Source organism: Lepisma saccharinum, chromosome 29, assembly GCF_977018435.1.
Source record: "Lepisma saccharinum chromosome 29, izLepSacc3.1, whole genome shotgun sequence".
Classification (NCBI taxonomy): Eukaryota; Metazoa; Arthropoda; class Insecta; order Zygentoma; family Lepismatidae; genus Lepisma; species Lepisma saccharinum.
Window position 1 is genome coordinate 18,892,681 of NC_139257.1, and position 15,258 is coordinate 18,907,938.

The window sequence follows — 15,258 nt, forward strand, 5'->3', positions numbered from 1 at the left end:
AGCCGCAAGGTTCACGTTAGAACAAAGATTTTTTATGTATGACACGTACGTGAAAACAGACTCGTGTCGAGACGTGTGTAGGCAATTTGTACAGCCCGACCCTGTGACCGAGTGGTTAGCACATCGCGCTACGACGCCAAGGGTCCCGGGTTCGAATCCCGGTCGGGCTTGGTTGTTTGTGAATGTCAATTCATCAATTTCATCATTTCATCACTCATCCCCATCTTCGCAAATTATCCAAGAGGCACAAAACGTGAAGTAAAATAAACTAAATCAATCAATCAATTTGTACAGAAATTCCCAGGCGTTTCAACTCCACACAGAGATACGGTTAGACATCTTGTCCTTAAATTACGAGAAACTGGATCGTTAAATTTTAAAACACCTAAGCAAAAACGACGGATTCTAACCGAAGCAAAACTCGATGATATTGGTACATCGTTAGAACGTTCTCCAAACAAACCTCTACGCCGTGTTTCACAAGAGGTGGGCGTGTCAAAATCATCGGCACATAAAGCCACTAAGCTACTAAAATTAAAACCGTACTCTTATAACACAGGTTAGTGCTCGTTTTGCATTATTTATATAAATGTCTGCATATGTCCATAAAAATAAGCGGGCATTACAGGCCGCAAATGTCGGCATCTCCGTCAGCGCCGCCCGCCACGCTTCTCCCGATCTCTCGGCCGAAGATATAAAATGGACGTACGGTACAATTCCAGCCCCTCCCGAAAAAAAAATCCCGTTACCAGCCATTCGTCCCTATGTTTAATATCCTATTTGTTTTTGCACTAAATAAAAAAGTTTACATGTCAATTTATCCCTGATTGGAATGTTCCATTCATACCAGAGGGTAGGATCGTTCAAGACATGGTGGGGAAAATCCACCCTGTTGCAAGGTTGGTCCAGATTAGTCTGAGCATATTTATTTATTTATTTATTGAGAAAATTCCAGATACAGCACAGGTGGCGGCCTTTTTACACTGAAATTGTCAACAATGAAAATGCAATAATAATAATAATAAGCAAAAGGATATCAAAAAATAATAATTAAAAGTAACAAATAACACAAAGAGAATAGCAAATTGACAAAAAATAAGCAAAAGATGGCACTATTTGATATTATTTACAAACATTTCTTCTAATAGAAGACCAAAGGGAAAACTCGGAGGAAAATATATCGATTCTTGATGGGAGGTCATTGTATTGTGTGGCAAATGACAATAGTGGTCTTAAAATTGATTTGATTTGGTGTACAAAAATAGTATACGATTCCTGCACTGTTTATTTTTGAATTTTCGAAAGTGGTGCTACAGCATTTACTTGTAGTACAGTGAGATTACTTTCGTAACATCCGTGGCTGTTATGCATTGGCAGCTTGGGAGCGAGTCATAGCTCCAGAAACAACCAATCAACAAGCGAGCCGCTGACGTCATCTCAACCCAACACGTATCGCTGTCCCTGTTTCTCGCGCTCTGGACTGTTGGTAGGCTCACTAGCTGGACTCGCGCGGTCAGCTGGGGTTGTTATGAAAATAATCTGACTCTACCACTTTTGATTTTGATTTTTCTCGGTTATTTGACTTGTACAAAATTTTTGATTTGGTGTAAAAAATTTTACAAAAATAGTACAAAATTCCTATAATGTTTTCTTGTGATATCATGAATGTGGTACTACAAGTAAATAGAGCTCTTAAAACGAATTTCTTTTTGCAATACTTCATTGTTGTTTAAAACACTAAGCTAACCAAGAATGTCCGGGCACGCCCTTTGACAAATAGAATTCGAAAGCCAAAGCCGCTGCAGGAAACAAAAGGAGAACCAGTTCAGCTTCCAGAATGTCAACACAGCCTTCAACAATCGAGTCCCTCCCACGGCGCAACAAAGCACTTGACCACTTCGAGTGCAACAAAGCGGTGAACCGTTACAGACATGGAGCTCGAGTCGAGAATCGCCTAAAACAAAGAACGACTCTGGATCAGTGAGCGAAACTGCTTCCGTATTTATTCCGTCGAATCCAGATCCTGCGAGACATGCGACCAACACCTATACTGAGGTTCAGTAATGCAGTGGTGTTATTCATGTTATTGCGTCTACCTCCGGTAAACATACTTCTTTGTAGGGGTGTGCGGGGCAGATTTTTTTTTTTTTTTTGATCGGGACGAGAAATTTCTTAAATTCCAACATTCTGGACGGGAAATGTTCGAAATTTCCAGAAACTCTGGAAATCTCGAATTTTACGCGTCATTTTCACCTTAAAACCCTTATGTACTATGGACGGTCTGTCAGACCGCTGTGTTATTTTGTTTCCATTTTTCTACTTTACCCTTTCGAATGAAAAGTTGACTCTTCCATGTACCTTTCCGTTGAGCCGCAATCTAGAGTCCAACACAGATATTTCTGCCGTGCGATGCGCGACACAACTCAAGAAGCAGTGTTGCTAATGGAGCAGATAGAAAAATCGCTGCAGTGCGCCGATGCACAGCTGTTACGTACAACAATAAAATTAGAGAATTCAGGTCTATCTAACGTTGAGTTTTAAACGTCATGCATTATACCAGGACTAGGGTTAATATGTATTAACAAGTGGCTTTGTATGTAGCTACATACAGTTCCAAGTCTTGCATTGTCGTCTTTGATTTCTGAGTACTTATTCAGTTTTGTTTCCCTTGAGCGGTCTGTCAGACGTGGCATAGTATTTACGTGAGTTTTTACCTCGTATACTCATATATATTGTACTGACAAGAAGAAGAATATATATATGTTACTCTCGATTTGTAATATTATGAGATAATCAAAACCAATAGTAATGGTATTTCAAAGGTAAGAATTGAGTATGAATAAGTTTTAGTATTTTCTTATCATTTACGATCTCGTTGTTATTAAATTGTCTGTATTGTTTATACTATTATTACTTTTTTAAATTTTATATATACCATAAAAAACTAACTTCACTTAACATGACTTAACCCCTAAAATAAATACAATTTTATTTCTGTGACGTAAGTGTCCTAAAACATAGAAAATGACGCAGAGGTCTCGTAGACCACTCCATAGTAGTTGCGTGACTTTTCACGTCCGTAGTACCTAAGGGTTAAGTAGGGTGACCAGACATACTCTTTTTAAGAGTATTATGCTCTTTTAGAGGTTCATATACTCTATACTCTTTTCAATTTGCAAAAATCCCCAAATGTACTCTTTTCCTTGCTATTTATCTTTTCCTTGCTATTTAATTTCATTCATTATTTTACGCGTAAAAATGCCTTAAAATCCACAGAACGGAAAACAAACTGAAGTATTTACTCCTTGACTCAAGAATTTCCTATGAGCAATTTCAAGTGTCATTTCCATATTCCATCACCAAGTAAAACATATTTCAAATTCATTGGAATTTAATGATAATGATTAGGGCTGAGCCGATATCACTTTGAATAGATACCGATACTCTTACAGATTCCCACCGATACTTGAAAATTGCAATAATTAAAATTGTTCAAAATATTGATCAATATTGGTGTGTAAATATTCTCCTCCGATTATATGCATCAACATACCAAGAAATTTGCTTTAGAATATTCAAGAATTGCATCAGAATATGAAAATAGATATTATGTAGTCACAAAATATAGTTTTTGTGCAAAATTAGTGTAAAATAAAAAGGAAGTTTTAATTTTGCATAATTTCCAGGATAATTAGACTGTCAAGAAGTCGCGCGGGATTTTCGCGGACCCCGTGAAAGAGCAAAATGCATGCGCACCTTCAACCTAAAGACTATACTCTTTTTGGTCAACAAATATCTGGTCACTCTAGGTTAAGTAATTGTTTATGCATTTTTTTAAATAAAAACTAACAATTTCCGATAATTTCCAAACACTTACAATGCAGAAAACGTCGAGAATTAACGACTTTTTAAAACGACCATTGGGTATTTCCCGACTTGGGATGTCTGCCACTCGCAAATCAAAGTTAGTGTTGCGTGCGATTGTTCTATCTGAAATTTCAATTATTAATTGCAGCATAAATACCTAACCAAACAACTTTTTCTTTTTAGAGAGGCTTCAATATATCAGCCTTCGCAATGATACAAACTTTCAGCGCAATGGTGAGAAAGGTTCAATAAATATATCATGTCAAACTTTAAAGGGCTCTCCTGAAAAAATGGGCATACAACATTTACATTCTTAGTGGACGTATGCACAAATATGGAAAATAAAAACTGAATTTTTCTATTCTACATGCCATGATGGGCGTAAATATAATATAACTGATTCAGACCCGTAGCCAGGTGGGGGCCAGGGGTAGGCTGAGTCCCCCTGGCACTACTGTCAGCCCCTTGACATTAGGAAAAACTATTTTGTATAATTTGTTAACAGTGAAGAATTACTATGTAGACAGCATTACTTTGCTCAGAACTTGATGAAGGATAAATTCATAGACAACGAACAGCAACTACAGAGCATTCCCTGACATTCGCTACGAGACTCGGCGGAAAGCGGCCCGGCATCAGCGCTTGTCTTTCCCGGTGAACGGGTCCGCGACAGACGCTTATATTAAACCTCGGGAAAAAATATAGTAACAGGATCAGTTCTGAATAAAAGTGGAAAGAAAAATGGAGAAATCTAAAAAATAAAGTATACAAAGACAATCCGCACACCATCCGTGAGTTAAAAGAGAGTATTGTACGAGAAATCGGAAGAATTACAGTAGACGAACATGCACGTGTAAATGCCAATTTCCTTCAGAGATGCCAGGAATGTGTTGCAGCAGAGAGACATCATTATTAAGACCTTCTGTAGTCGAGGTTAGTACACAATATGAAAACTGTAATTTTAATAGCCGACTCGGGCGACTGTTGCTGAACCGTTCACCGGGAAAGACAAGCGCTAATGCCGGGAAGCTTGCCGCCGAGTCTCGTAGCGAATGTCAGGGAATGCTCTGTATTATATTCGTTCATCATGTCTATGAGCAGAAGTCTAAGTAACTGCAAGTGTTTAGAATAGTCTCTAGACTTTCGAAAGTTCTTTCACAGGGGAGATTCTTTATCTGTACCTTTGCTGCCTTGGTTGCGGCCTCCCGTTTTAGACAGAAATCTGTGACTTTGACATCATCATCCACATTCCTTCCACATCTGCATCAAAGGTTAACAGATCCCAAGTTTTGGGAACGAAGAGGAGTTTCATTGCTTTGGCCCGGGGTGAAATGCACGTTATAGTCACTATGATTGAATGCTGTGCATGTTTCTTTTTCATGATGCAGATATACAATTATATTCAAAGTAGCAGAGTATGGAGTGAGGAATGATGTTAGCAACAGTCAAGTAACTTCAAGAGATGTGGAAAAAACTGTAACATTTTTACCTTCATTTAATACTGTTAAACTTTAGAAAAATGGACTTGGTTTACAAGCCCCCCCACCATGATAACCTCTGAGCCCCCCCCCCCAGATCAATTCTAGCTACGGGTTGAACTGATTTCAGCTTCATACATAAATATGTATTTACAGTAGACTCCCGATTAACCGAGTCCCGATTAAGCGAGGCTCCGGGTTAACCGAGGGGGTGGTTGGAAAACATCGCGCTTCATAACTCACCCCCCCCCCCCCCATTTGTTTATGGAGTCAAGTCACCGTCCGCGCTGCAAGTGTTCGTTACATTGTCGATGTATCCGATTGTTACGGTGGTGTTTAAGTCTGTGTAGAACTATTCTAAGCGGAACAAGGGTAACGATGGTATAAGCCGGAGACGGATTTCTTAAAATTTACAGGAGAAAAGACGAGAAAATACTTACGGAATTGCGTTCTTGAGGACTTTCTAAAGCCGGGAAATTTTTTTTTAGAATCGTGCAACGTATTTTGCCTGTAAATAAGGAATTTTTCGTCAATCATGCATCTCCGTTGTACGATAGCTCGTGCCGCCATTACCGTCGACTACGTGAATCAAATGTTCCGTGCGTTCGGTTATGTAACCCCCTCACAGTATAGCAACCACGCGGTAGTTTTACAAGATGACGTGTGAGCGTTTTTTTTTTCCCAATGTAAGGTAAGACTCTAGTTTACGTCCTTTTCCTAAGGAATACGTGTCATATATCGTTGGAAAGCTTATTTTATAAGGAATTCAACAACGTAAATCCCAAAGCGAGCAAAAATTTCCTGAACGAGTAAATCGAGAAAAACCGATGTTGTCCGGATATGCGTAATTGAACGTACTGAGGAATTTTTTAGATGATGAAGCACATATTTAGGGGTGAAATGAGTGCTAATGGAACCTAACCTAACAGGCCTAACCTAACCTCGTAGGCATACCTCGACCCCGTGAATGGATAGTGGGGCAATCGTGAACAGAAAGTGTAAAAAGAAAAAGGTCCTTACCCGAAGAGATGCCGGGTGCCGCACCACGATCGCGCACCGCGAACGCAAAGAAGCAATCACCATGCAGATAAGGACGTAGAGTCTAGCCTCAATTTTCGCTTAAAAACCTTTTGTGAATAGTTTGTGCGGCATTTATCGGTTCATAAGTTTTGAAACACTGCACATCAGCTGACGATACTGCATATCAGCTGACGAGTCAAAATTTGCCCGCCGAATTAGCAACGACCAATAAATGATTATAATGTTAAAAAAAACGCTTTTTTCATGGAAAAAAAGTGATCCCCAGCTTGAAAAATCTTCCGCTATGCATATGTGGTAAGTAGCAATGATTTTTATTTGAAAACAAACGAGTTTAACGTGTCTCCGGCTTATACTACTGTTACCATAATGACTATACAGTTTTAAGTGTTGTTTCGTCATTTACGACCTATTAGCACATTATCTCCGTATTACCCTAGTTTTTCCATATCCGAGGTAATCTCGGTCCCAATTAGCTCGGATAATCGCGAGTCTACTGTATATATAAATCCGTTCGCTGGTCATAAATAACATTATCGTGTACTGGTAAGCCGCTAAGTAAAACGGACAAGCAGGAAAAAACATTCGTCTCCGAGGCACTTGAACACTGCAAGACTTTCATTATCAACAGAGGAACGACAAATGAACTTCAACAGTACCTACTAATTTGCACTCTCTCCTTTCACCGCCTTTCTCCATTTCTCTTTGCTCCTTACACCGAGTGCATGTACTTGCCAACCACGGCACTTAATGCGTGTAAACTCAAGCGATAACTCATGTCCATTTAGCTACTTCAAGAGAATGGAGTTGTGCTAAGAAACTGTGTGCCTCTTTATTTCAGGTCGTGTACATTCAGGGTAGTTCATAACCTAAATCTCCTCCTCATTCGTATCCAGAACTACGTCACAAAGTGAAATGTATGAAGTTATGATAAACGGTGTAAAAATTGACCGTGAAATCAAGATGAAATTTAGAAACTGGATTCAGGGATTTAAAGTATATCTTATTTTCAGTGTATAGAGGGGCCCAAAGGAAGAAATACGTGTTTTTGTGTTTCAGCTAAAAAAAAAAAGTTTTAGGGAGCAACCCCCCCTCCCCCCTTCAAATGTCAAGATGAGGAGAAATTGAAGTGGGGATCTGACCCCGAAACCACATAAATATGGCATAGGAAGAAACAGGGGGCATAGAGCCCCTCTATACACCTGCCAAATTTCATCAAAATCGGAAGGGGACACAGGGGTCAGATCCCCACGTCAATTTGTCCTCATCTTGACATTTGAGGCGGGTTTTGCCCCCTAAACAGTTTTTTAGCCGAAACAAAAAACACGTATTTCTTCCTTTTGGGCCCCTCTATACACCTACGAAGTTTCATAGAAATCGGAGGGGGGACACAGGGGTCAAATGCCCAATTCAATTTGTCCTCATTTTGACATATGAGGGGGGTTTACCCCTAAAACCGTTCTTAAGCCGAAACAAAAAATACGTATTTCTTCCTTTGGGCCCCTCTATACACTTGCCAAGTTTCATGGAAATCGGAGGGGGACACTTAGATAACCTCCCTTGTAAGTCGAATGTTCCTGCATAATAATGAGTGCCAAATGCAAAAATACGCACTAAAAATTGCCGTATTTCCCGCAAGTTTGTACTACTGAATTTTCACTGTACATAGGAAAAAGGTTGAAGGCAGTGAATCCAACTCATCTCAACTTCTCTTTGGAAAACTCTGTATGCAACAACTAATAAATGATTGATCCATATGATGTATAAACGGGTTAAGGAAATATATATTAAGTAAATAAGTTAAATACATATTGAGGGCTGAGCCGATAACGATACCGATATATCGGTATCGGAAAGTACCGATTGGAATATTCATCTACCGATACCAGCCGATACTTTTCCGGCAGATTGGTCTTTCACGGAGTCCGTCCAAATATCGTGTGACACTTACGCGGATTCTAATTATCCAAGAAATTATGCAAAATTCACAAAGTTTCCTTTTGTTTTGCACCGATTTTGCACAAAAAACCAGGGTTGTTGAAGGTCCAGGGATTTTAAATAAATTCAATTCCGGTCCAGGAGAGAAAATCAGCAAGCGTAAATGGGTTCTGGACCGTAAAGAACTTTTTTATCTGTAAAGTATTTCAATTCGGTCCAGGAACCTTTTTACCGGATGAATTTAAATACGGTCCAGGAACCTTTTTCCCCGGATGAATTTAAATACGGTCCAGGAACCTCTTTCTCCGGATGAATTTAAATACTGTGCAGGAACATTTTTTCCGGATGAATTTAAATACGGTCCAGGAACATTTTTCCCCGGATGAATTTAAATACGGTCCAGGAACATTTTTTCCCCGGATGAATTTAAATACGGTCCAGGAACATTTTCCCCCGGATGAATTTAAATACGGTCCAGGAACATTTTTCCCCGGATGAATTTAAATACGGTCCAGGAACATTTTTCCCCGGATGAATTTAAATACGGTCCAGGAACATTTTTCCCCGGATGAATTTAAATACGGTCCAGGAACATTTTTCCCCGGATGAATTTAAATACGGTCCAGGAACCTCTTTCTCCGGATGAATTTAAATACTGTGCAGGAACATTTTTCCCCGGATGAATTTAAATACGGTCCAGGAACATTTTTCCCCGGATGAATTTAAATACGGTCCAGGAACATTTTTCCCCGGATGAATTTAAATACGGTCCAGGAACCTTTTTTCCCCGGATGAATTTAAATACGGTCCAGGAACATTTTTCCCCGGATGAATTTAAATACGGTCCAGGAACATTTTTCCCCGGATGAATTTAAATACGGTCCAGGAACATTTTTCCCCGGATGAATTTAAATACGGTCCAGGAACATTTTCCCCCGGATGAATTTAAATACGGTCCAGGAACATTTTTCCCCGGATGAATTTAAATACGGTCCAGGAACATTTTTCCCCGGATGAATTTAAATACGGTCCAGGAACATTTTCCCCCGGATGAATTTAAATACGGTCCAGGAACATTTTCCCCGGATGAATTTAAATACTGTGCAGGAACATTTTTCCCCGGATGAATTTAAATACGGTCCAGGAACCTTTCTCCCCGGATGAATTTAAATACGGTCCAGGAACATTTTCCCCCGGATGAATTTAAATACGGTCCAGGAACATTTTTCCCCGGATGAATTTAAATACGGTCCAGGAACATTTTTCCCCGGATGAATTTAAATACGGTCCAGGAACATTTTTCCCCGGATGAATTTAAATACGGTCCAGGAACATTTTCCCCCGGATGAATTTAAATACGGTCCAGGAACATTTTTCCCCGGATGAATTTAAATACGGTCCAGGAACATTTTTCCCCGGATGAATTTAAATACGGTCCAGGAACATTTTCCCCCGGATGAATTTAAATACGGTCCAGGAACATTTTCCCCGGATGAATTTAAATACTGTGCAGGAACATTTTTCCCCGGATGAATTTAAATTCGGTCTAGGAACCTTTTCTTCGGCTCAATTGAAAGACCGTCCAGGAACCTTTTTTAAATGAAACAAAGCGCAACTTGGATCTAATTTAAATTGTGCGAAAAAGAAGGTTCCCGCCCTGTTACGGAACCAAATAGAACCCATTAGAATTTATGGATTCCTGGACCTTGCTAAAAACTATATTTTTATATTTTGTTATTACTAGACTTCGGATTTTTAGGTTCTAAAAAATGTACTTTCAGGTTCGTAAAATAGGTTCTAAAAATCCTAAAATAGGTTCTAAAAATCCTAAAATAGGTTCTAAGAATATTATATTAGACTAAAAAATCCTGAAGTAGGTTCCAAATAACTTAAAATGATTCAAAGATCCTGACAATATTAATTAATTACAATGGCTAAAAGCAAAATTTCAAAGTTTTCTTACCAAAATTTCATTTCTATGCATCATTTTCAAAATGATTCACTAACACTAATACTTGTACTGTTAGCAAAAGTTACTTATGGATATGATAAATGAATTATGTATAATTTCCTGCACAATACATAAAAATATTTATCACGTAATCCTCAGACAAAACCCTGCCTCTTATCTGCGAGGATTATATTATTTGCTGAAAATGACCTTCAAACAGATGCTTAGTCAATGGTGCAAATTGGAATGCTAGAAAGCACCAAAAGAAAGCGGATCAGAAGTTTGTACTTTGGACTGTGCTGGCAACAGTGGCGCCAGACATTTTGCCTTGTTTAGAGCTTCAAAAAATATTATGGACTTGGATGGAGGGAAATCGGCAGAGAGAATGTTTCAAACAAGTTAGTCATTGATTTTTTCATTACCAAACAGAACAAATACCTCTGCGTGAGGTAAAAATAATGTAAAACGTTCAAAAAATATTTAGAAACCTAAAAAAAGGTTTGATTTAGGCACAAAAACCTAAAATAGGTTCCAAAGAGCAAAATAGTTTTTTTTAGGCGCTATAGAACTTCATCAGTTATTATCAGGCCTAAATACATTATATACAGTACAGTAAAATGTAAAGCAATACTGTACATACAATGCGATTGTTGACTTCTAGCCACATTTATAACCTTGCATTCTGCTTTTTTATGCCTTTTACCTGTCCGGATTAAGCGAAGTTCGGCTTATCGGGGGCCGAATTAACGAGGTTTTACTGTATTGCAATTTTCAAGTATCGGTGGGTATCGGTTCAAAGTGATATCGGCTCAACTCTATAAATATTTTACATGTACAAATATATTTCGGCAATAAAAAAAACAGAAGAGAAATGGTCTAAGTTTTGGTAGATTCTTGCTAGGTTAGCTACACTGGGGGCTCGGTTGAGAACATGACCACATCGCCTGGAAGTACAGAGAAGAGCTGGAACAAGCGTGCTACGGGTCATGGCCCCGGAAGAGAAAGAACTCTCGATATCGAACACTGGATGCAATGTATCGGCCATCGGGGGAATTTCTTTAAGAGAGAAAGCATTGTAGTCCCGAAGTTTGAGGTGAGGTGTGACAATTTCGCACCAGGCATGCATTTATTTAAATATCGTTCGTCGGAATGGGCACTGCCACTAAAGAAAATCCACGCATAATTTAAGAGTATGTATTTCTGTCCATTTTGCAAGTGGATGCGGCTTTTAAAATTGATTTTTAAGCTAGCTACAGTGTTTGAAAAATATGATGAATAAGTATTTACAGATTCCCATGTATTCCTTTTGGAGAGACAACCGATTTTGAAAATTTCGAAAAAGAAATATCTAATTTTTTACCGATATACGAAAATTGTGTTATCCTTGGTTACGTAAATTTCGACCTCTTGACCTCCAAACCGGAAGTACGAAATTACAAAGACACCATATCGTCTCTCAACCTATCAGCCTGTTCGTTAAAAGCCACACATCGTTCTCATCAAAGTGAAACGCTTATTGACCATATATTAACAACCAACCCACTAAAAATTCTAAATTTCGGACAATTTCCAGTCCCAGGTATATCGAAGCACGATCTTATTTTTCTTTCCTATTCTCTGAAAACATATAAATATAAACCAAAAGTAATCTCCTTCAGAGATTTTAAACGGCTTGATATTCGAGCCCTGAATATTGAAGCAGGAAACATGCCATGACACCTCGTGTCCTCTTTTCAAACAGTTGACGAGAAAGTGAATCTCTTAAACTCCCTCATCCTTCATATTTACAACAAGCACGCGCCCGTGAAAAGAAAAAGAGTTTCGAGACTTCCCAGCCCGTGGATCACCCCCGAGATTCTGCAGCTGATGTCCCGTAGGGATGCAGCTTACAGGCGGTATAAGTCCACACTCAAAGCAAACCTGTAATCAGTACACAATTATTTCGAAAAATACCGCATTCTTCGGAATCGGTGCACGCAGGAAATACGAAAGAGAAAGTTTTGCTTTGCGGGACAACTATTAAACTACAGATCGCAGCCGAAATCGCTGTGGAATAAACTTAAAATGTTCGGCGTTGGGAAAAAATATGATAGTAATGAAATTTTTGGCATCTCCACAGAAGAACTAAATGGCCACTTCCAAAACGTATCAGGTATAAATCCTGAAATTAATAAACGTACAATCGACTCCATAAGTGTTCATAAAAGCAACAACAACAATAGTTTCGATTTCTCTTTCATAACGCATGCAAAGGTCCAAACTACAATTAATAAAATCAAATCCAATGCAACCGGAGCAGACGAAATTTCTATTAACATGTTAAAGTATATCGCTACCCACATCTCACCCGCAATTGCAGATATTTTCAACACATCCCTGTACACTGGCACATTCCCAAGCATTTGGAAACTCGCTCACATACACCCCCTGGCTAAAATCACCAACCCAGTAAGAGCTGAAGATTTTCGACCGATCAGTATTCTCCCAACTTTGTCAAAAGTATTTGAAAACATCGTTCACGAGCAAATTTTTAACTATGTGCAATCGAAAAAATTGTTAAACCCCTTCCAGTCCGGTTTCCGCCCACATCACAGCACCAGCACAGCGCTCATTAAAGTGGTGGATGATGTAAGGTCGGCGATGGTTAAGAGATATTTGACAATGCTAGTTCTCCTCGATTACAGCAAAGCCTTCCAAACCGTAGACCACGATATCCTTCTGGCGAAATTGTCATTTTATTTCAACTTTTCCCAACCCGCTGTTGACTGGGCTCGCTCATATTTAGCAGCCAGACAGCAACGCACATTCGTTACTGACAATAAGTCGTCGTGGCTGCCGACGAATTGCGGTGTACCCCAAGGTAGCGTCCTGTCTCCGCTGCTGTTCTCCATGTACGTAAATGATATATCTGGAAACTTTCAATCGACAAATTACCATCTGTACGCTGATGACGTCCAATGTATAACGGTCAAATATTGAGTGACAAGTAATTAATCTAATTGCCCGTTAGTATGAATTAATTACAATTGGTAATATTAATATCCGTCGCGAATACAGGTGTCTAGCGAACTGTCTTAGCCAGCACTAGCTTGCTTTTTGCCCGAATTCAGATTTACATGCATTCTTATGGGAATATCAAGAAAAATGCAACTTCTAAACCAATGGACCGAATTGGATGAGATTTTCACCAGCGGAAGACCACATCATCAAAGCACTGATTCCAAGATTTGAGCCTAATCAGAACAGAAATACGGGAGTTATGAATTATTAAAGATTCATTGCTGGATTGAATGGAAGACAGAACCCTACTGAGTTGGCCTCTCTGAACGTGTCGAATACAAAAGAGAAAGAGTTAGCCTAATCTCTGCGCGAGGGGCTGCTGCCAGGGGTTAAGGACCTGAGTGAGCATTGGCCAGGATAGGAGGACAACGGTCAAAGCACCAGAAACAATAAACAAGCACCTGATCATAGAGGGTACAGCGTCACTACGTTCAAATCTGGAATAAAAGGAATAGCGAGAGACAGTTTGCCACAGTTTTGCCTAGAATCGCCACCGGAGTGCGACCGGGCTGCGAGTTGCAAGCGGACCCGAGGTCTGGATTTGTTTTTTCTCGAGTGAGTGTTTCAGAGCCATGGAGTAGAGCAGAATAGAACCAGGGGGTCCTTCCCCCTTGCCGTCAACGCATCCGTGCACATACATGTGGTTATGTGAGAATAACGCCAGACACGTCCACCTGTGTCAATCGTCCGAAACAACGTCCAAAGTAGTCAAAGTTAATAATATTCCGTGTCAATCGTCCGAAACAACGTCCAAAGTAGTGAAAGTTAATAATATTTGATATCCATGTGAAACCGCGAATGGCTCATCGCGTATGTTCGTCTCATCGCCCAAGTCACGTATCTGTACTTACGAGTGACCGCGAAGAACTGACCTATTATTGCGCAAGTTGTCGTATGGAGTCGACAGTGCACGAGAGAAGCCAGGATCCGAGGATGCCAGATGGAGCTGCCGACTGATCCACTTTCGCCAACCAGGATAACCGCGAAGTGCAACACTGGAGTGCAGATGTCTTCCAGAACTGTAGGACCACTTCCGCCCAACCCAGGTCAGAGGGAATGCAGCTAAGGTAAGATCCAACCATGTGCGTGTGTGAGAAGGATGACGACTATCTACCGCGAATCTGCGTGAATCAAATCATTGCTTAACTTAAATCAGTGCTATGGCAACCCTAGACATCTGTTTTCCGGCGGAGTAATCAAATGTTAAAGATGAGAGTTAATGTTAGCCGCAAACGATAGTTCATGAAATATATTTATACCTTCAGAAAAGATAGAAGGGGTTCGCACAAGGAACAATTATTCACTTTATACTTAAAATCCTAAAAGATAAATTGTAATAGGCAATGTAGCCAAGACATAGCAAGAGTATGGTCAAAGTAGTAAATAATCTAACCTTTGTATTTGTCATATTGTCGCCATATGCCATGGAATGAGAGTATGAATGTGAGATCGAGTGAAAGAGGGCAAGATGTACTGTCTATTTATCTGTGCTTTAATATATGTGTATATTCAGAAACACCGTAGTATTATGTAACGTCATTTCAGGTATTTAAAATCAAATCCTCCTAGGTTTATTCTCGGTAACTCCGACTGTTAGGCACTTATCCTGACCGTATTATATTTCATGTAATGTTTAATTCGCCCAGCAGGTGAGGCGAGAGATTCTTCGTTGTTGCGTTGCTAAGCTCAGTTCAGTTGAGTCAATTGAGTTAATTAGTTATTTATTAAATTAATTTACCCGTGACAAAATATGGCGCCCGAACATTCGACGAGTAGGCAAAAAAGTAGACAAGTAAAATGTTGCCCGAACAAGCGACGAGTAGGCCAATAAAATAAGTAGGCATATAAAAGTTGCCCAAACAAGCGACGAGTAGGCAAGTAAAAAAGTACGCCGAATAATCGACGAGTATGTGAATAGACAAGTAG

The 15,258-nt window shown here is 39.6% G+C and overlaps 1 protein-coding gene across 3 annotated transcripts in view; it reads right to left on the bottom strand.

The window, feature by feature from the left end:
- Nucleotides 1-15,258, bottom strand: part of LOC145981614 (pleckstrin homology domain-containing family G member 5-like) — an 838,947-nt gene that overhangs the window by 751,466 nt on the left and 72,223 nt on the right. Inside the window, exon 1 of one of the 3 annotated variants that reach the window (XM_083114986.1) lies at nucleotides 7,043-7,141. The exons of the other annotated variants lie outside the window; for them this stretch is intronic. The gene's annotated coding sequence lies outside the window, so the exon portion shown is untranslated. Of the gene's footprint in view, nucleotides 1-7,042; nucleotides 7,142-15,258 lie in introns of those variants that run through there. 3 annotated transcript variants of the gene reach the window in all.